Source organism: Myotis nattereri (genome assembly GCF_964212035.1).
Source record: "Myotis nattereri genome assembly, chromosome: 6".
NCBI classification, from domain to species: domain Eukaryota; kingdom Metazoa; phylum Chordata; class Mammalia; order Chiroptera; family Vespertilionidae; genus Myotis; species Myotis nattereri.
In genome coordinates this window covers 94,105,320-94,128,412 of record NC_138081.1, presented here as the reverse complement: position 1 = coordinate 94,128,412, position 23,093 = coordinate 94,105,320, and positions in this window count along the sequence as shown.

The window sequence follows — 23,093 nt, the reverse complement described above, 5'->3', positions numbered from 1 at the left end:
TGAGTTTGTAATGGTTGTCTTTCTGTCCTAGGAAGGACACTCCATCATGTGCTGGGCGGCCAAGGTTTCCTGCAGCCAGATCTGAAGGATACTGTGCTAATGAGTTATGTGAAGAAAGTGTGGGGAATTTGTCCTTTTGAGCTCTGCATATGTCAAAGAATTCAGCATGCATAATTGGAATTAGACGGCTGGGTTGGTACGAAGTAAATGGCATTTACAACTGCTGGTCACATACCTGCCATTTCGTCGAGGTGGAATTGGGAAGCGATCATGGCAGATCATCTTTCTTCTTGGTCATTCTCATTCTTCCTGGTATGTTTCTCCCAGATGCCCCTTAATGGCACTTCATATTTTGTTTTATTCTGCACTGCGCCCTAGTTACTGCTACCACTTAGTGACTCTCTGTAGGACAGTCTTTCTGCATATCTTTCTCTTGGTCTGTCTGTCTCTCTACAGTTCTCTTTCTGAATTATAAGCCCTTCACACCATAATATTTTCTTTATTTTTGTTTTGTTTAATTCTACTATTGAAATCTTCATATACTTTGAGATTTCTTTCCTATTATTCTTTGGGTTTTTGGACTATTTCATGTTTGCACACTTTTTGTTTTTCTGTTATTTTCTCATACATGACACTATACTATTACCCTCTCCCCATAGCCTGTAGCTCACTTTTTACGGTGAACTTCATGTCCAGAATAAAGTTATGCGGAGACTCCTGGACAGTAAGCCCTGTGAGGGTAGTACTGGCATGCTCACCACTGGGTGCTAAGTGTCTGTGCACTGCCTGACCGCAACTCAGGAACAGTGATTGGATGAGGAAGTGCTCATGAAGTATGCACGTGATTTGAATATAAAACAAAATTGTTCTCATGGTAACTCATCATACCAAAGTGCTTTGGGAAATTTAAAAAGATAGCTTCTAAGATTATTTTTGAACAATTGGAGTATCATTAGAAAATGTGTTTAGTCTTTAGCCAAAATAGTTTTAAAAGGATATCACTTGCTTTTAGTATGTAAGTTCTGGCTAAGTTGTTTTTGAGTAGCAAACTATTTCAAGCAACCTGCTTAAAAACATTTATCTTATTTAATTTGGATATGAAAAAAGACTTTCTTTTAAATGTCATTTTAAAAACTGAATTGATTAAAATATACAGCAAAGAAAAATAATATCTAAGATATCCAAAGATCTCCCAAACCAGATTTAACAAATATCATCATACTTTCTTCAAATTGGTATTTTTTTTTAAGTAAAGCATTTTATATAGCTAAAGCTCTATCCAATTATTTCACTCTATTCTCAGTGGGAGCTTACCTTCTGAAGCTGTAAAATACATTCTCTTTCATATTTTGTACTTCAGTTTTTGTATGCCATATATAGGACACAGTACTGTTCTGCCTGAAAATTGTACAAAAATAGTATCAGACTCTACATTTTCTTTACAGCTTACCTTTTTACTCAATATTCCAGCTACTTAACCATGTTAACATATTTAGATATATAGTTCACTTATTTCACTTGTGTATAGTAATTCATTTTATGAATAAACCAGAGAGTATTCACTTAATTTTGAGATTTTTCACTACTGCAATGTTGTCATGAAAATCTTGTATAGCTTGCTTATTTATTTAATTATTCAATTATGTTAGCATCCACATTTAAGGTATAATTACTTGGTCCTAAAATATGATGTATTCAACTTTACAAGATTCATCTTATTTTATTTATATTCTTTTTTCCTATACTTTCTAAGTTACCTTCTATTTCACTTACTCTAGGAGTTATGCTGAAATTTTAAATCTACCAACTTGAATTTAAAATTTTAATTTAAGCAATATGTTGACTAAGCTGAACAATACAAAGTCTTCAGACACTTTTAATTCAAAATGCTCTTCTCTTTTTTAAAATGTTGATTTTTGGGTATTTTAATTCTATTCTACCTATTAACTCCCAAAGGTAATCATTATCATTATTGTTTCAATCACTCACTATTTAGGTATATTTACCAACATGCATACCGAATTTCTAAGTTCAATATTTTTTCTGAAATACTACTTTAACTCCTCATTTCTTTACTTTTGGTAAAGAACTTTAGGCAATAGTCTCACTTTTTTCGTCTGAAAAAAATGGTAACCTCACATTTGAATAATAGTTATGCTAAGTATAGAATCTAGTTTCCCTCAAAGCTTTGAGTATATAATTCCATTTTTTAAATCTATGTTTTGTCTATTGGCATGTCCACAGTTATTCTACTTTCTATTCCATTGAAGGTAAATTGTCTTATCGCTGGTTATTTTTAGCATTTTTTATGCACTGTTTTGAGATTTAATTTTATTTATCCTAAACAGAATTCATTTTGTTTTTTAAATCTGATCAATCATAATTTTTCTTTGATTCTGGAAAATGTTTGGCACTGCATCTTTGGAAATTACCTGTCCCCGATTTTCATTGTTATAAACTCTCATTAGATTTTGAACTTTTAATTCTATTTTTCATATCCTTTATCCCCCTCTTCAATAGTGTCTATTTTTCTTCTTGCATCCTCTATTTTAGGTAATTACCTCAAGTTTATCTTCCAGTTCAGTAATTCTTTCTTCAATTGTATCTAATCTGTTTTTTAGTGATTGAAATGCCAATTCTTTATATTTGCTGGTGGGAGTTTAAATTGATATGACTTCTCTGATAGGCTATATATATATATATATATATATATATATATATATATATATAGATATATATAGATATATAAATGTTTTTTGTCTATAATGTTTAAAACATGCAAATAATATTTTAGAAGTTTTTCTAAGGTACTCATTGAACAAGTTACTCACTGTAATATTATCACAGCAGCATTTATTTTAGTGTTTCTAACCATGGAAAATGGAAAATGTCTATCAGGGAATGGGTAATAAGCTATTCACTGTCCATAACATGAAATGCCATTTAGACAATGACGTTACTGAACAAAATATTATGAAAAAGATTTAATATATTTTAAGTAGGGTAAAGCATATTAAGAGGAATATGCATAATACAAGCATGGTTTTGTGAAAGGAAAATATTAGCAAGTAAAAAATTCTCTTAGAATATAAATCATCATGCTAACAGTGATCATTTCTGGTTGATGGGAAAAATAATAATTTGTATTGTCTTTTTTTCATAGTCATTAAAATTTTATACAATACTTTAAATTCCTTTATAATAATAAAAGAAAACAAATTTGTTTTATGGAATTTATGTTTTGATTGGTCACAGAATAATTTTAAGCAAATAGAAGGTCAAGCTCATTGAAATGTTAAGAAGAGAATGTAACAATGAATCATGTGGTACAATTTCAGTGCAGGTGAAGATACACAATTTGAAAGGATGAAAATAAGATTTATTGTGAAGGAAGACCTAGACTCCAATTGATCATGTGGGGGAGGAAGACCAACCAAAAGATTCCAAAGTGTTGTAACTGGGAGAACAATGGTACTAGAAACTACGAACAATGGAATTATATGTGTGGACATATACAGCTAAGAAACAATCCCCCATTCTACCTTACCCTTAAGGATCTACTCTCCTGTGAAAATCTGTTCAAAGAGCTAACTGGCTTTCCTCTGTGTTATCCTTTGATGACTAAAAAAGAAAAACCAAAATAAACCATTCATTCATTCAGCAAAAAAATTCATTGAGCACTAATTCTATGACATATACTATTAGGTCCTAGTGATGTATTTATGAACAAATTTTCTAAGATTACTAATAAAGCTGTAATCTATTCATGAAATATTTGACTGTCCTCTTTTGTTCAATCTTCATCCTTCAGTTCCATCGAATTGTTTTAAAACAGATTTTGGGGGGAAATCTTCCTTTACCACCAATAACTCCTTATTAGGTTCCATTTCTAATGTTGAGTATAGTCAGCTGGTAGTGGCTGCCTGAAACTTTCTGTGAAAATGGTATCTTGGCTCAATGGGAAATGATGCCATACTTGATTAGTGATGCCTGGCAAGACCTCTGGAGGGAGAAGCGTCAGCAACTGTACTATACATGCTGCCTGTCACCCCATCGCCTCCAGCCAACCGTAGCCCCAGATTACTTTTATTCATGATTATGCTTTCAAAGCACGACCTAAAAATATTTCCTCCTCCCAGAGTACTGTACCCAAATTAAAGATAATACAGACTTAATACAAGTAGACTGAGAAATACTGTGTTTGTGCTTTATTTTCTGATGGAATTTAAGAACCCAAACTTCTTAAGAGCTAGAGTGCTTAGTATTATGCCCTTTCTCTGTGAGACTGGAAAGGGATAATGGACAATAATCTATGTATCATATAAATATTCTTCCCATCTGTCAGGTTGTTTTGTCTGGTCATGGAGAGTGGAGGCTTTGAAACATGGGTCTAGGTTAGGACCCCTGATTATTCTTCTATTTGTCTCAACCTCCTGGGCTTGACCTGGTTTCAGGCAGGACCGCTGTCACTATTACAGACATCCCGGCCTCCTTCCCTTCCAAAGCAGGCTGCTATTGATTCAAATTGCCTCCAGGCTGAAGCTGGTAGAGATGAAATAGCTGAAGTGCATGTGTGTGTGTGCGCGCACACACGCGCATGTGTTTGTGTGTCAGTGCATGTGTGTGTGTAGTGCATGTGTGTGTGCTCATGTGTGTAGATGGAAAATATTCTGAGCTTTCTTCAGGAAAGTATCATTAAAGTAAGACTATTGTTTTGCTATTGTAGTAAGATACATCAAGTATAATCATTGGGAGAGAGTGGGAAACTGAACCCCCTGCTTACTATCTTTGCAAGTTTATGTGAATCTGTAATTATTTCAAAACAAAAAGTTAAAAATAACTACATAAATAAAAACTTTTTAAACATTTGCACATTCAACTACAAGCATCCCAAGGAGAAAAGTAAGAGCTCTCAAGAAGAGACTGGTCTGCAGTGACCTGCTGCAGTGGGAGCCCCTGATACAGGCAGAGACACATCCCAACCTTCAGATTTTAGGCTGAAAATGTAAACGGCTTCAAAGACAAAGGCTGGGCATGTCAACCGATGTTTTCCATTTTAATTGACTAATGTGAAAATGTCATTTTGCCTACAGTCTTTTTCTGAAGAAAATAGCTCTTGATCTCAATGGAGAGCTTCGATGATACTCAATTTCCTTTTTCAGAGTGTGAAGGACTTATGAAACCTTCACTAGCGAGGTTACTTAGAAAATCTGCATTCCTCTTCACTTCAACATGTCTCACAAAAATCTCCTGAAAGCTGAAGTGATAGTTCACTTATTGCAAAATGCATATACATTTTTATTTCCATAAACCTTAGAATGTTTGAATACTGATTAGGACCAAAAGCCACTGTCCTCAATTTCTTTCATTTGGATGGTACAGGTATCAGATTCTCAAGCAAAACATTTATTTCTCCTCCTCCCTTTTCCTCTATTATATTATATGCTATTTTGAAAGCATTACAAGTATTCAACCCTCCAGTGATCCTCAACTATTGGTAACAGTAATGTTTATTGAGGACTTACTAAGAACCAAGCATTATGCCAAGCACTTAACAAGGCTTGTCTCCTTTAACCTTCACAGCCATACTTTGAGGAAGGTGCTGTCTTATTCTCATTGAACATTGCTATAGCTCAGGTGTTGAGAAGTTAAATATCTTCCCAAGGCTACAGAGCCAGTCAGTAGAGGAGCCTTTCCCATGTAACCATTATTATCTGCTCCCTACTCTTAGGTGATTACTTTAAAAGTTATTATAAGTTTTGCCTGGTCAGAATGGCTTGATTGGTTGATTGTTGTCCTGTGCACCAAAAAGTTGCCGGTGGTGCCAGTTCAATTCCCAGCCAGGACACACACCTAGGTTGTGGGTTTGATCCCTAGTTAGGGCATGTATGAAAGGCAACTGACTCATCTCTCTCTTTCTCTCATTCTCTCTCTCTTCTCTCTCCTCTCTCTCTCTCTCTCTCTCTCTCTCTCTCTCTCTCTCTCTCTCTCTTGCTCTCTCTGAGCTTGTCTTTGGATGAGGATTAAAAATCTTATATAATAAAAGGCTACTATGCAAATTGACTGAACGGTGGAATGACCAGTCACTATGATGCACACTGACCACCAGGGGGCAGACGCTCAACACAGGAGATGCCCGCTGCTGCCTCTGCTTTGGGCCAGGACCTCACCACTGGCCTTCTGATCAATCTAGGTAACTCACAAGCCCCCAACACCTGCTTCTATAACTGTAGGTCTTCTTGGTTGAGTGCAGTGTTCACCCTCACCACAGTGACCTCCTCCTGAAAGGCATAGACTCCCTCCTCAATGCCTGAAAGAATGCTGAATAAGAAGATATTTAAGTTAGAGTAAGAAAAAAATCTATAATAATAAAAGGGTAATATGCTAATTAGACCAGACGTCCTTCCAGACATCATTCCAGATGTCCTTCTGGACAAAGCCGGAGCTGAAGGGAAGCTGCCTGGGTCCCGGGTGCCTGCCTGTGGGTCTGGAGGGAAGCCCAGGTCCAGGGTGCCAGAGGGAAACCAGTGCTGGCAGCTGGAAGAAGGAAGGCCTACTCTTGCACGAATTTTCGTGCATCGGGCCTCTAGTAACCTTATATTTCCAGATGCTGATTCCAATATGTCCTAGTTCTGATTCTTAAAATATTTACTTGAGAATCCCAAGGACTGACTTCTTCACGACACTTCTAGGACTCTCTGCAGCTCATTCTCTGGAAACACAGGAGTACCAAAATTGCTTGAGTTTTCCTGGAAACGTCCATTTCCAGCCCCATGCAAACCCATGGAAAAGAAGCACAGGGGAATAATGTGGAAGAGGAAGGGAAGGGAGAGCCAAACCCACACAAGGCAACCTCTGCTTGTGCTCTTTGGGCTTCCCTACCATCAGGTATTCCCACGCCTGGGAGTAAAGGCTCTAAGTAGCTGGAGACATATCCCACCAAGTACGAGGAACTTATACGGAGGGAACTTATATGGAGAAGGTTCTTCCCACTGGGGTACAGCAGCAGGGTGCCCAAAGTCAAAGCCTCTTACGAAGTTTTTAACTGGTCAAGACCATAATAACCATAAAGATCCTCTAACTCACCTGAGGCTTTTAAATATCAAACCTAAAGGGGTCCATCTTGGTTCACACTTATTAAGCAGCACCTACTGTCTACCAGAAAAAAATAGAGGCTTAAAAATAGGCATAACTAGGACAGGCTACTCAGTGAGATTTTAATTGCTTTATTTTTCATTTTTTTTCCAATTACAGTTTAAATTCAATATTATTTTATATTACTTTCAGGATAGACAATCATATACTTTACAGGGTTCCCCCTAATATTTCCAGTACTCACCTAGCACCATATGTAGTTATTACAATAATACTGACTATATTTCTTATGTTATGCTTTGCATCCCAATGACTATTTTGTAACTACTAATCTGTACTTCTTCGTCCCTCCACCTTTTTCACCCAGTCTCCCCCCCCATCTAGCAACCATCAATCTGTTCTCTGTATCTATGAGTCTGTTTCTGAGGTAGAGTAAGACCCTCCTGCAGAGGGTATAGCTTGATCAAATGTAAGATACTCTTTGGACTCAATGTTTTCTCTCATGAATCTATAATAATAAAAGCGTAATATGTTAATTAGACTGGACAGCCAAACGACCTTCCGGACAACCTTCCGGACCAAGCTGGGGTTGCGAGGGCCAAGCCCCTTGCACAAATTTAATGCATCGGGCCTCTAGTATAGGAATAAATCACCCAGAGCCTCAGGGACCAATAGAAACCTGTGTCAGAGCACAGTGAGGAGAATACTGATGCAGAATATCCCACTGAAATCATTAATGAGTAAGTCATATAAGCCAGGGTCTACACTGCTGAAGTCAAGATAGATTATGTCCATTATTTCTCCTCCATCAAGTTGGCCCTGCCATTCTGTCACAGGAGAAGATTAGATCAGTCCAGACCAGTTCATAACAATGCCAGTGACCTGTTCTTCTGCAGATGTTTTCAAATTGATTTTTGGATGATTCATTATGCCATCTTTTCAGTCTAGAAATTAGTAGCTAATAAGTCTTTGGGGTCTCTGTCACTCGCTTTTTTTTTAAAGAAGTATTATAGATTATAGTAACTCCTTCTTGGCGTAGGACATCGCACTAGGAATTCTTAAAATGGCAGCTATTATGTTTAGGATGACTTTCACTAATCCTTAGAGTTCTTTGATGGCAAGTTGTCAGGACCATAGAGAAAACAGACTGTGCTTATCTACAAAGTAACCTGCCATCTCTTTTTATCTGGACTAACATGGTTTCGTGCCCTTCAATCTACACGTTACCATTTCTGTTTGATAATGTCTCGCTCATAACTATTCAAGCCCTCTGTTAAGATCACCATTATGACCAATGATACCTATCATGTATCACAACCATTTCCTGAGGAATTTCATGATTCCGACTAATTATATGAAAACATCAAAGAATGAAATCTTGCATTCACTTATACTCTAGGGAACTTAAAGGTGAAAGAAACTTGCCCCAGAACCTGGGAGTATCCTCTGGATGCCTTGCTCTCTGTAGTTATTTGTGCCGAAATGTATTCTCATCTCCTTTTTCTATATTTATAAATATTGTGTCCTTTTCAAGAGTCTGTGGGTTGGCTTTCTGCTGTCGTGTGATGTCAAGAGGTTAGGATCTGAGGTAGACCGTCTGAATTTGAAATTGGCTCCATCTCTTTCTAGTTGTATGATCTTGGGCACATTACTTAATTTACAGAGAATTTTCCCTTTTATAAAATGGAAGGAATCATAGCCCTGCTATGATTTATTTTATTATTTATTTATTTAATTATTTTATTATTTATTTTATTTAATTCACATAGTTGTGTGAATTAAATAAAATATACAAAAAGTGCTTATAATAATTAATGCCAGGCACATGGTAAGCATTCACTAAACCCATATTGCCATTTTCATAATGACCATAACCTTGGACAACTACTCACTGATTATCCTATCTAATAAGGAGGGAATATGTTAATTGACTGCCACACCCTCAAAGATAGCAGCACCCACATCCACAAGATGGTGGTGCCCAGTCCCCTCAGCCCCACCGGATTCCCCCAGTCCTTTCAGACCCGCTTGGGTGGGGGTTGGGGGGTGTCAGGCATGCCAGAGTTGTCTTCCCCTGATCACTGGGTCGCCTCCAGACCCTGAGGTCTCCTAGACTGTGAGAGGGAGCAGGCTGGGCTGAGGGACCCCCCTTCCACTGCATGGATTTTCATGCACTGAGCCTTTAGTGTATTATAAGAATCCAAAGAACATTTTTTAGGTGTGTTTGAAATTTATGGCATTTTCTAAGCTTGCGAAGAGGCATCCACTATAAACGAAAGAGCCCTATTATACACACAATAAATATAAACATTAAATTCTGAAGGCTGTACACTGAATCTGATATTAGACACCACTTTCTCCTTCCCTTGGGGGCTATGTAAACGGGGCCCTTCTCTACCACGTAGCAACGTGAAGACTCTTTACATGGCCTTCAATAGAAAGAGTAAATTCCTGCTTAGTCTTTCCTGAAAACAAATTCTGCACTGTGTGACACCATGGCACATCCTGTGCAACCCCATTAAACATCCCTGGGCAGCAGTATCTTGGTGGGCTGCTGCTAAATACTTAATGTCCTTGTAGGTAACCCATCATTCTTAGAAAGGACCACCCACTGGAGACTTGAGAAGATCATGGCTAGTTTGATCAGAGTGTGTGTGAGTGTATATGTATATGTGCATAGATAGATAGATAGATAGATAGATAGATAGATAGATAGATGATAGATAGAGATAAGCAATTCCATTGAAAGCACCTCTTTATTTTTTATTAAATTCTAATCAAAGATGGTTATGTTGTTTTTACTTAAGCATTCCACTCAGGCGGCGTCAGCAAGGACTCTCTGTGAGTTGCAAATTTTAATACATGTGTGGTGCATTTTAATCAGCTCACTTTTAAATACCTGTGAAGTATTTAAATGAAGGCTGGATAGCAGAGTTAAGTGCGTGCAGACTGCGAATACTAACACAATGCTCTTTCTACTACATGTTAAGAATCTTAATTTAGGTGTCTTAGAGCCATCACTTGTTTTGGAGGAACTGAAGCCTCAATTTCTAGTTGAAGTCAATAGGAAAGTGAACCATCTTTAACATGATGGCAGGCACACAGTAAACACTTGAAAAGTGCAAAATGTCGTTTCTATAATAACCATCACCTTGGGACAACTACGCATTGAATATGCATGATATGAACTCAAAGAATCTTTTTCGGTGGTTTTGGAATTTGGGAAATTGTTAACTTATAGTAATTTATATTGCATGCACTTTATAAGATTTGTCCAATGACAAAGTATAATATAAAATACATTAGGTTGGGTATCATAAAACCTAGGCTTGAGGTCCAGCTCTATCACTAATTGTGTGAGGCTGAGTTTCATGGCACTTCAGTTTCTTATCTGAAAATGACAAGTTTAGAAGAAACGATCTCTATGGTTGTTTTCACCTAAAATTCTGATTATTTGTAAATTGGAATCAATCTGCATTTGGAAACCAAGACTACTACATGATTCATTCAAACACTCTTGTTTTAACTACAGATCTTACCCTCATTCTTATGGGTGGCCCTAGGGGAAAAAATCCTCTGTAATAGATGTGCAACCTACCTCCGCAAACTCTTTTCCAGTGAGTCTTCATGCATCATGTTGCATTTTGTATACTGTTCAATGGCTCCACTACCTGGAGCCAAAAGAGAGCTGAAACTCAGCTGCAATAGGGGCTACATCCAGCCTGTCCTCTGCTCCCAATCCATAGCCCTAATGCAGTTTGACATCACCCCAAAGGAAAGAATTCTTCCTTCCTCCATATAAGTTAATAGAAACCCTGTTTTTCGCCCAACACCAACCCCAACTCAGAGAACCATTAGTTTCAATATGCTAGGTGCTTCTGGTTTCCCCAGAAGTACGATACTTGAATTAATAAATTCAACACTTCTTATAAAACATGCAAAGTTACATGAAATATTCAGAATGATTCTCAGCCCAGAAAGACTTAATTATACCCAGATCAATGGGTTTTCTCCCAGTCTCTTAGCCTCCCTTTTCTACTTGGTTTGCATAGAGTGGCCAACCAAACACTATAACCAGCCCCTTAACCCTCATCCTTTTGCCCTTTAGCCATAGAATCAGCACGAGTCCAGCAGCCCCGTGGAGAGAACTTGACTTTTGTGGATGCAGAGAGACATGTGTAGAACATGTGAGCGAAGAAACATTCTAGTTACTAGAGAGGTGTTTTGTGTGATGGAATAGGAGTGAAGCTTTGACTTCAGCATAGCCTGAACGATTTACTCTCAACACTTCCTTATAACCAAACTACCTTTACACCAATGAAACAATTTCCCAGGAACTCTGACATAATAAAAGAGTTCACTGTAAATACAGGAATTGGGCCCTTTGGTCCCCCAAAAGGTAGAGTTCTCCATTGTAAATATATAAATGAGGATTTTGTGATTATAATTCAGTGAATTATGAATTTAATTAGCATCTCTCAGTTGACTTGGATCTAAGTAACCCTGAGGCTCTGACAAGCTTAAGTTTTTGGACCAGAAAAGCTGAGGATTAGCCTCTGGACCATGATGAATTCACCTTGATAATGTCACAGTGGAGGTATTTTGACAGTCAACTCCTCTTGGCAATACTTTTATGTGAACAGAACCCCAAAATATAGGGAGTCAGGACCACCAAGGCAGGAGTTGTATTGTTCTTGTCTTGAGTGCTTCTAAGCACTGTCCTAAGCCAGTGTATTTTCCAGCACTATTGAAGATCCTTTAAATTGTTTAGAGGGCTGGGGTATCATTATTATTAAAGTAATAAAATAATGCCTCTTTACCAACTCTCCGACAATGCCCTTTATATTAACAAAACATGCATTATTCCATCTTAGTATAATTAATATTATGCTTAATTGGCATTTCACTTCATGCTAGGTTCCAGCACTCCTTTCAAAAGCAACAAGCCTAAGAATTTTTACTAATTTAATTGAGAGCAGTCTTAAATTAATTGTATAATTAATCTTGTCAAATTAAGTAACATTTCATACACTACCTTATTAAAGAAAGTTGAATATTTTAAATTATCATGCTATTAGGCATTAATAAAGAAGTTCTTCTGTATTGTTCTGCTTTATAGCACCAAGGAGGTAATTGCAATATAAATTGCAATATAAAAGCTAATTTCTATAGTACATTAATAATTAGATACACATTATTCCCCATTATGTCTTTTTTTAATTCAATGGATGATCTTTTTTTATATAGAAAAATTATCCCCCAAATGCCAGGATTTAACTATTGTATTAATGATTGACTTCAAAACTGGACCGTGGAACAGTCTAGAAAGTAGTCTCATTAAACCTGAAACACACTGGTGTCTGCTGTCAAAAGCATGAACCTCTTGAGCAAGGGGTGGCTCTGATGTCTGCGAATATGCAGCGCGCCTGTTTCTTAGATGTACGCAAAGAGCTCTGATCTTTGGTAAGTCCTTGTGGGATCAGGAAACACCGTTTCCGCACATCTGAAACTAGAGGTCTTTTCTCCAGAGACAGTCAGGTGTGGCCACGACGACCGTGGAGAGAAACGAAGATTCTAAAGTGGTGATGAGTGGTGAGGTGGGCAGGAAGGAAGGGAATGCATAATGACTTAGCATCAATATTTTATGAAATGATACAACTTACTTTCAAGGTCAAAAACCATAGCATCTTAACTACTGTGAGCACACACATTTTCATAAATATTGGTTCTGAATTTTAAGTTTCTGATGCAGTGCCAATAATAACTTCAGTGAGCTATGCTCCAGGCATATACTGTATACCCCAGGCCTGGAATCTATGCTAAAGTAACCCAGTTTTCAAATAGCAAAATAAAGCTAGCTTGCGCCCATTTCCAGGCAGATTTTAATTGTACCTTATTTACTGATGATGCTGAAATTGATCACAAGAGTTCAAAGTGTTGACATTGAGTAGTCTGTGCCTGGCAAAATCCATAGCTCTTAGTAGGCATTCAAAACTACTCTGGTAAAGTCAATAAATATAGCTAGATAAGTAAATCAGATAAATGAAAAAAGTCCAAAAAATTCCTGCTAATGGCAGTACTCTGGTTAAGCCCAATGAAAATATTTTCTTCTCTAATACTTTTCTACCTTTACTTGGTAGTGGTTGACATCTGAAAACAGCCAATCGCCTTAAAGTTTCTTTTTTTTTAGAGAAAAATGAACTAGTATCTGTCAAGTTCCTTTTTATTAAGAACAGTTTCGGAACACTATAAAAAGTGTAAATTTTTCAACCACGCAACTTAAAATAAATCTGTTACATGCAAAATGTAACTTTAATGGGCTGAATTTATTGGACTCTTACTCATGGCAGCTGTTGCTTAGCCCATGATTCTGACTATGTTTGTTCTGCTAGTTCTGTCCCTCAAATGTTCTTGGCCTTTCTCCTTCAAAGCTAATAGTAGGATTTGATCATTCCTACCATTAGGTGTGTTCATCTGACCTCCTACATGAAATGTAGAAGGAAGTACTCAGGACACCCTGGAAGAAGTATTTAAAATCCAATAATGTGACTCAACACCCTCCTTTTTCCAATCAAATGTGGAAGCAGAGAGGTGGAGCCTTCAGCAACTGGGTTCTTGAGTGAAGAAGAGTTGGGGAAGAATTCCAGGAAACCATTGATGGGCAAGTAGCATGAGCAAGACGTCCACCTGTGTCCTTTTCAGCCTCAGAGATTGGAGTTGCTCATTATAAAACCCTAGCTCAGCACATCCTGACCATGTGACCACATCACTGAACTGTAATGGTGAACCACGAATACCTAGGATATTGAGAAAGGTGGGCTCACATGTATCAGTTAAATGATGGGAAGGTGAAAGTTATTTTTAAAGTTAGGGAGATGTTTCTGCTCTGCCCATACATTTGGAACCTATCTCTAACATTTCTGTAAGCCCTTCTGATATCTTGGAAGATTAGGTTTATCAAAGTTTAAAAAGTTTGGGATGGGGCCATGTATAGGCTGGAACTTATAAATAAACTTAATTCTTAATAATAGTGGAGGTGTTTTATAATAAAGGTATAATGGCATAAATATAGATTTGTTCCATTTAATAATAAATTTAGTAATGTTTTCCAAAGTTATATTTGTTTATTGTAGAAATTTTGGTAACACAAAGAAAATAATATTTAATCTCATTTTATCAGACTTTTTTCCTCTTCTTTCATGTTAAAAGAAATGATAAATGTGCATGATTAGCTTTGAGATGGGAAGCATTTTCTTAAGTTATGAAAATTGAAAGGCCTCTCTTTCCCTCTTTATATGTCCCCTGTAAGTAAGCCACCTTTGAGATGACCCCATTTACAGTTCTTGTTTTTCCTCTGCTTTAACACACACACCTGTTTCTACATAATCTATATCTCTCTGTCATTACATACATATAGATTCACACAAAATTATTTTTTAACAGGAAGTCACTCACTCAGAACACACTGCTCTTCAACACTATAAAACTACTAGGCAAAATCATGCCAATATCCAAAGAGCTGTCTCACTTGTTTTAATGACTGCATAATACATAATGCATATTTCATATGCTCTGCCTCCAAGTTATATACTTTATATAAAAAATATGTTATTTTTTTATTGTTTTCTACTAAGTGAGATCATGCTTACCATGCTGCCATTTGGAATATTTTTTCACTTAATTTAGTCTAGATGTGCTCTCACTTCACTAGCTATTTGAAAAATGCATAGGTCCCACATTAAAGATTTAGGCTGCTTTGAGACCTCTTTCCACCCCTTCCCCATACACAGATTAGGTAAGTGAGACAATTTCTACAGGTGCTTCCTACTTTTAAAGTGAGGGACCACAAGCCTGTTGACTTTGATCAGCTCCGCCTCCAGCAAAGCTGAGATGCTCATATCTCCATAATGCTGTTGATAGTAATTCGATGTTTCTGGTAACAATAGTTTGTTGTTTTGTATGGCTTAGTAATATTCCACTGTACTGGTGGACCACAATTTGTATACCCATTCACCTACTAAAGGACTCTTTTTTCAGTCTGGGAAGTTATAAATGGGGCTACCATAGCATTCACATATAGATAGGTGTTTGCATAAACATTATTTTCACGTCTTAAAGGTAAATGCCAAGAAATAGCATTTTTTACTCATGTAGTAAACATAAGTTTAACTTTATGAAAAACTGCCAAATTTTCCCCATTTCAGTGTGCTGGTTTGCATCCCACCAGTAATATATGAGAGTTCCAGTTGTCCAGCTTCATTGTCAGCACTTGGTATTGTCATTATTTTTTATTTTAGCCATTCTCATAGGTGAGTAAGTAGTATTTTATCATGATTTTACTTTGCATTCACCTAATATCAAAAGATGCTGACCATCTTTTTATAGGCATAATAATAGACACTTACTGACACCCACAGCTTATATCTTTCTTGTATCTTCTTGGTGTGATGTGCTCAAGACTTTTGCCCATTTTTTAATTGGATTGCTTGCCTGTTTCCTCTTGAGTTTTGAGAGTTCATTATATATTCTGGATACAAGTTCCTTGTAAGATATATGACTTGCAAATATTTTCTCCCAGTTTTTAGATTGTTTCCACACAGCAAATGTTTAAGTTTGAAGTCCAATTTATCAATTATATTATGGTTTGAGTTTTTGATTTACATCTAAGAACTCTTTGCCTAACTCTATATGACAAAGATTTTCTCCTATGTTTTCCTCTAAACATTTTATAGTAATTAGACTTTGTATGTTCATCTCTGACCCATTTTAAGTTAAATTTTGCATAAAGTGTGAAGTTTAAATGGAGGCTCATTTTTTTTTGCATACTAGTTTACATATCAATTTTGATTTCCAATTTAATTTGTTGAAAAGACTATCCTTTTCCATCGAATGAAATTTGCACTTTTGTCAAAAATCAATTGGCCATATTGCTGTGGGTCTAAATCTAGACCATACATTCTGTTCCATTGATCTATGGGTCTATCCCTTTGCCAATATCCCACTGTCTTATTTACTTAGCTTTATAGTTAATCTTAAAGAGTAATCTGATTCTTCCAACTTCATTTTCCTCTTTCAAAATTGCTTTTGCTATTCTAGGTCCTTCATTTAACACATATATTTTAGCATCACCATTTCTATATTACAAAAAACTCCTACTGGGAATTACATCCAATGTGTAGATCAATTTGGGAAGAACAAATGTCTTTACTATGTTGAGTCTTCCAATCCATGAAAAAGGAATGTCGCTTCTTTTATGTAGGTCTTTTCTGATTGCTTTCTTAATGTTTTTAGCATATAGATTCTGTATAAATTTTCTTAGATATATACAACCAAATCTTTCATTTATTTGAGAACTGTGTATGGTAACTGTATTTTAAAATATTGGTTTCCAATTGCTCATGGCGACTATACAGAAAGACCTTTGATTTTGTGTGTTGGGCTTGTATGTAGCCTGTGCCCTTCTTTAACTTAGTTCTCGAATTTTCTGTGTAGAAAATCATGTTGTCTGAGAATAGAGACATTTTATTTATTGCTCTTCAGTCTGGATGCCATTTATTTCTTGTCTCTCCCTTATTGTACTGGCTTGGACTTTAACTTTTGTTTACCAAAAGTTGTGAGAATGCACATTCTTACCTCATTCCTGAAGTAAGGAGATAAATATTCCGTCTTTCATGTGGAAGTATGAGGTTAGCTATGGGTTTCAGTAAATGTCCATTACCAAGTTGAGAAATTTCCCTTCTATTCTCGGTTTGCTTATTTAAAAAAAAACATACATATGAGTGGACATTGAGTTTTGTCAAATGTTTTTTCCACATCAATTAATTTTCTCATGAGGTTTTGCTTCATTAGATTGTTAATATGGTGAATAATATTGATTGACTTTTTTAAAATGTTGAACCATCCTTGTGATGAACCCCAATTATTTTTTATGTATATATTTTTTCATATAATGTTGAACTCAAGTAAAATCTTTTTAATGATGTTTGCATCTGTACCCATGAGAATATTGATGTGTATTTTTTTCTTGTAACATCTTTGTCTAATCTGTTATTAGGGTAATGATGTCTTCATGAAATGAATTATTAAATATTTCCTTCTCTTTTAGTTTCTTTAAAGAAATTATGCAGAATTGGTTTTATTTCTTTGTCAAATGCTTAGTAGAGTTGACCAGTAAAATCATATAGATCTGAAAATTCCTTTTTTGGAAGTTTTTTTCAACTATGAGCTCAATTTCTCTAATAGTTATAACACTATTCAGATTATCTCTTTCAGTTTAGGTGAGTTTTTATAGTGGTTTTCAAAATTTCACTAAATTTGTGACTTTATGTCCACAGAATTGTTTGTGGTATTTTATTATTATTTTAATGGCTGCCAAGTTTAGTAATAACCTTTCTTTCATTCCTGATATTGGTAATTTATGTCTTCTCTTTTTTATGCTTTGTCAGTGTTGCTAGATTTTGTCAATTTCATTGATCTTTCCAAAGAACTATTTTTCCCCATCGATTGTCCCTATTGGCTTTGTGTTTTCATATCTTTATTATTTCTTTTCTCCTAGTTGCTTTGCTCTTTTTATTTCCTTTTAATTTTAATTTTTTTTACTTTTTTAAGATAGAAATTTAAATTGTTGATTTAAGACTTTTTATTTTTGAATATAAGCATTTAAGATTATGAATTTCTATCTAAGCATTGCTTCAGCCACATCACATAATTTTTTTATTTTCATTTTATTTTAATTCAAGGTATTTTCTAATTTCTACTAAGACTTCCTACTTGACCTATGGATTATTTATAAGTGTTTTTCTTGGTGTTTTTAAAATTGATTTCTAGTTTACTTTTTTAAAGATGAGATAACCTACTTTTATAATTTTAATTGTTTCACATGTTCAAAAGCTTTTTCCTCCTAGGATACGGTCTACCTTGGTGAATGTTCCAAGTGCACTCAAGGAAAATCTAATATTGTCAGTAGAGTATTCTAAAAATGTCAATTATATTCCATTGCCTAATGGTGATATTTAGAGTAGTTCTAAACCTTCACAGTTATCTAAGCATTCTTGGTTGTTCAGAAAAGCCCAACCTATTTCCTTGAAGCTTAAAAAATAGTGAGAAATGAAAAAGAACCAACAGATTCACAAAAATTGTGGTGTATTATAAATGTCTATATGTAAATAATTAATGCTTTAAACAAATACACACACATAATCATTATATTTATCATCTCCTTTGAAGATGCCTTGACAATTTTAAATCTGAAGATTTTCATGACTAAAAACCAAGACAAATTGCCATCTGATCAGCCCTTCTAACCATAAAGTAATTGAGATGCTACTTTGTTTCTTAAAATCTACCAGCAAGCCTCACAGATCTATTGTTCTAGAAGTCACCAATATTTTTTTTGTTTTGGTTTCCTAATAAAGTTTGGGATCTAAGAGCTGGCTGCTTATCAACGGGTTTTTTGGTAAGCATAAAACCCAAGTGTGCTTGACTGACCCTCCTAGTCACCAATTGCATTGAGTGGGAGCTCAGGGGAGAAATGGAACCTGGAAACTCACCAGGTACTCAGGGGCATTTGCTGGGTTCAGTTCATTCTGCTGGAACTGCAAATAAAAATAGAAGGGAAAAGACAGTCATTAAGATTTGGAGTCATGGTTGGTGACATCCATGATGTTGCAGCAACACGTTTTGGCCCCTTCCCATCTTATTTAAGCTTATTATACAACATGCTGTAAAGCAATGTTTATGGCTTTAGTACCTAAATATTTACACTTTTTCGGAGCAAATGTTTTATTTATACAATGCATTGTATGAATTATTTGATCATATTTTCCTGTTAGTTTCAGAAGTGCATAGCTCAGAGCCCAAATGCAACCTCACTGTACTATGTGTGCAAGACCTGGTGCCTGTTTTCTTTCTCACTAACTCAACGACAGGATTCATTTTATTTTCCCTTGTTCCATTTTTTCTCACTCTTATCTTGTCACTTAACGTATAGTAGTTATTATTTTTTAAAATCACTTCAACTTGCCCTGACCAGTTTGGATCAGTGGATAGAACGTCGGCCTGCGGACTGAGGGGTCCCGGGTTTGATTCCGGTCAAGGACATGTACCTTGGTTGCAAGCACATCCCCAGTGGGAGGTGTTCAGGAGGCAGCCGATCGATGTTTCTCTCTCATCGATGTTTCTAACTCTCTATCCCTCTCCCTTCCTCTCTGTAAAAAATCAATACAATATATTTAAAAAAACACTTCAACTTATAGTTGGATAAAGATGGTTAGGACAGAAAAAAGAGAGGAAGAAAGGGAGGAGATATATCCATAAGCTTGTAAGAGATACTTTAAACAGTAGGAGTATATTCTGAATAACTAGTTACCCAAATTAGAAAGCAGTGTGTTGTGAGTTAATGGGGCATCCATCATGACAATAGAGACTATGTGGTCACTTTTCATGTGAATTTTAAATGAGGTTCAACTTTTGGGTAGAAAATATGTGTCCATTTGTCCGTCAATGAAGGTGGAGGGAGGCCCTTTCAAGGAGCTTAAAATATGTTACATGAACCCAGTGATTTCTATAGTGAGAAATACTATACATGTGTTATTTAACTTTCTAAAATTAGGTTTATCTAACTCCAGTGAGGGGTGCCTTCATACACTTCTGTGTGTAATAATAATAATGTCATAATAAGCACTGAAAGAACCCAATATACCTTTGGAATCACAAAAGCCAAAACCCTACATCAACTATCTAGTGCAGTCCCGAGTACCTTGTAATCACCTACTTAATTAACATTAGTGATATAGTAAATTAATATTAACCTGAGTGTCCTCCCTCAGCTACTGTGTTTAAAAAGACACGTTTAGAGAATTCCATGTCAGAGATAAAGCCTCTTCGTGGTTGTGGATGATGTGGTTTTGTGTATAAAGAGCAGATGTCGTTTCTAAATATCAAGCTGCTCATCAGCATCTCCTCTTTTTTATTCTGGGCTTAATAGTAGGAAGCTTCTCAGGAATGTATTCAAAATGTAACGCCGGGCCTCTGAATCTGATGCACACTTGTCACGTAACGCTGACACGAGAGGCTACTCATGGAGCACACTATTCTCGTGTAGTGGCACCTGTCGCTAGTGCTGGCATTTCTTCCACCTTCTTTCCAAAAGAAGGCAGTTCACACAAGTAAGAAATGCCATTGTCTTTTTAAAAGCCAATTCCAGTTACCGTGTTCATTTTATAAATTTCCATTATAAACATAGTTTTACGAGCTCCTACGGACTGCAGTTCAGTGCAGCGTGCTTACCCGCTTCTCATACCTGACATGTCACCAGCAATTAAGGAAAATCCAATCTGTCTGCCATTGGACATCGCAGACCAACGCACTTCAACATCCAGGGAAACAAGGAAGAGCGCAAGGCATTAGGCTGGCAACAGGTCTAGGTAAAATGCTACTCCGATTTTCCCTTGATTTCTGCACCCGTCCAATAATGCAGACGCCACAAAGGACACGCTCCCTCCCAACTGGAGAGCAGGGTGTGCACTCTTTTGACATTGGGCTTGGTTATTTTCTATTGTTGTTAGGTAGCGCATGTATTTATAGTGGAGTGGCCATAACTTACATGTATTTCTATGAGATTTTAATTCACTTCACGAAGTGAAGGTGAGATTGTCCCTACAGAAGTAAGAGGAAAAGGAAAGTGAGAAGGAAATGTAGCAAAAGGATCAGGAGAAAAAGTAGTAATATCCACACAAGAATGTCAAGTAGTGCACTGCTTGGCTCAGTGGGAAACAATGATTCCAGGTCAAAATAAATTAAATTTTTTTCCAAGATTTCATTCAAAAAATAGTGATATAACTTTTTAGATAATAAGGTAGGTAATTGGAAAGAGATTATTTTTCCCCTTTCTTGTAAAACAAGTCAATAGTCATGTCTAAAATAAATAGATTATAAAACAGAAACAATATTCAAAACATGCTTCTAGGGAATTGTATTTGAGATTGGGGATGGTTGATGCAGAGCTTACTCAACAGTTGTCAGAAGATTTGAGTGATATTTGTGTTCTTTCTGTTTCCTTTTTAAACTATGTGCTCTGATAGACACATAAACAAACTTCCAGATGTGAGGGCAGTTTGGATGCTAAAAATGTTCTATTTTGGGAGACATTTATGTTCTTGTAGAGACTGTGAAACAAAATATTTTAAAAGAAAAGGTTTGGGAAGTATGGAAAATAGAGCTTCTGAAACCTGTGAACTGCACCTGGAACAATCAGAATCTTTGCGGTTCTTCTGTAACAACATCCTTCCTATCTCTCACTTGCCAGCCAGGTGGCCATTCAGCTGCTTACATGGTGGAATGGAAGATGCTAAAATGTTCCATGGTCCACTGTCATGCTTACAAACTTACAACATTCCATAAAGATTCTACATGAAAGCCACATGTTAAGGCAAATGGTCCTAGTGCAGTCATGGCGAACCTTTTGAGCTCGGCGTGTCAGCATTTTGAAAAACCCTAACTTAACTCTGGTGCCGTGTCACATACAGACATTTTTTGATAGTTGCAACCAGAGTAAAACAAAGATGTATATTTTTTATATTTATTTGATATATTTAAATGCCATTTAACAAAGAAAAATCAACCAAAAAAATGAGTTCGCGTGTCACCTCTGGCACGCGTGTCATAGGTTCGCCATCACTGTCTTCGTGTGTCATCTGCAGGGGAGCAGTTTGCACTTGAGGTGAATCAACAGTCTTCTAAACATTGACTCTGTGGACTCAAACATCAAATGTGACAGGAAGATCCTGGCAGCTATAATACAAAAGAGCATGTGTTATTTGCTGCTATATTATTGTAACTGATAAATCTGTCCAATTAGCTGGGAGGAAATCAGAACTCTAAGAGAATAAGGCAAAGGATTTCTAAACATTGATATGGGCAGAGATCCCAGCTAGTTCAGTAGGGGACTGGACTACTCACAGAAAGAATGAAGGCATTTGGGCATCTGAAAGGAATGGAGTTACTAAAAAGCAAAGAAAAAAGGAACTCAAAACAGAAGTAGAAGCAGGTAGAAGCCAAGACAATCTTCAACTAGTTTCTAGTTTCTACTAAGACTTGCTCTCAACAGGTGACTCAAAACACATGGTTTTGTCTAGATTTCCACACTAAATTGTAAGTCAAGTATACTATTCCAATCCCAGAAAGTTGCCCAGCCAACCCCATGTGTCAAATAACAGATACACATACGAGGAGGGGCAAGAGCTGCTCCAGGGCGGTCCTCCAAGCATTATCCATCACTGAGGGTTTCCTGGACTTACAGTGAATCATGCCATTCCCAGTAGCAAACTGAACATTTTCCTGGAGAAGGGGAGAAGTTGACAGAACCAATGAGTATAATTTCTCAAGAAAAGGCATTTAACATTTCGTTGAGAAGACAATCTCTAGGTAAATAATATAAATAATAAAAGGGACTTAAAGTGAAGCTAAAAGTTATAAATTATTAAGATCTAGTATTCTTGATTATTCAAGAAGCCGCACAGAGAGAACAAATGCACAAGTTGCCTAAACAGTCCATATTTTTGCACGTGGACAAAACTGATATGCATTTCCAGATCACAGATTGAAATCAAAAACAAAAGTACTGGGCTCTGCCCTAACCGGTTTGGCTCAGTGGATAGAGCATCAGCCTGCGGACTCAAGGGTCCCAGGTTCGATTCCAGTCAAGGGCATGTACCTTGGTTGCAGGCACATCCCCAGAAGGATATGTGCAGGAGGCAGCTGATCGATGTTTCTCTCTCATTGATGTTTCTAACTCTCTAGCCCTCTCCCTTCCTCTCTGTAAAAAATCAATAAAATATATTTTTTAAAAAAGTACTGGGCTCAGCCTGGCTGGGGTGGCTCAGTGGTTGAGTGTCAACCTATGAACCAGGAGGTCATGGTTCGATTCCTGGTCAGGGCACATGCCAGGGTTGCGGGCTCGATCAACTGTGTGGGGCATGCAGAAGGCCGCTGATCGATGA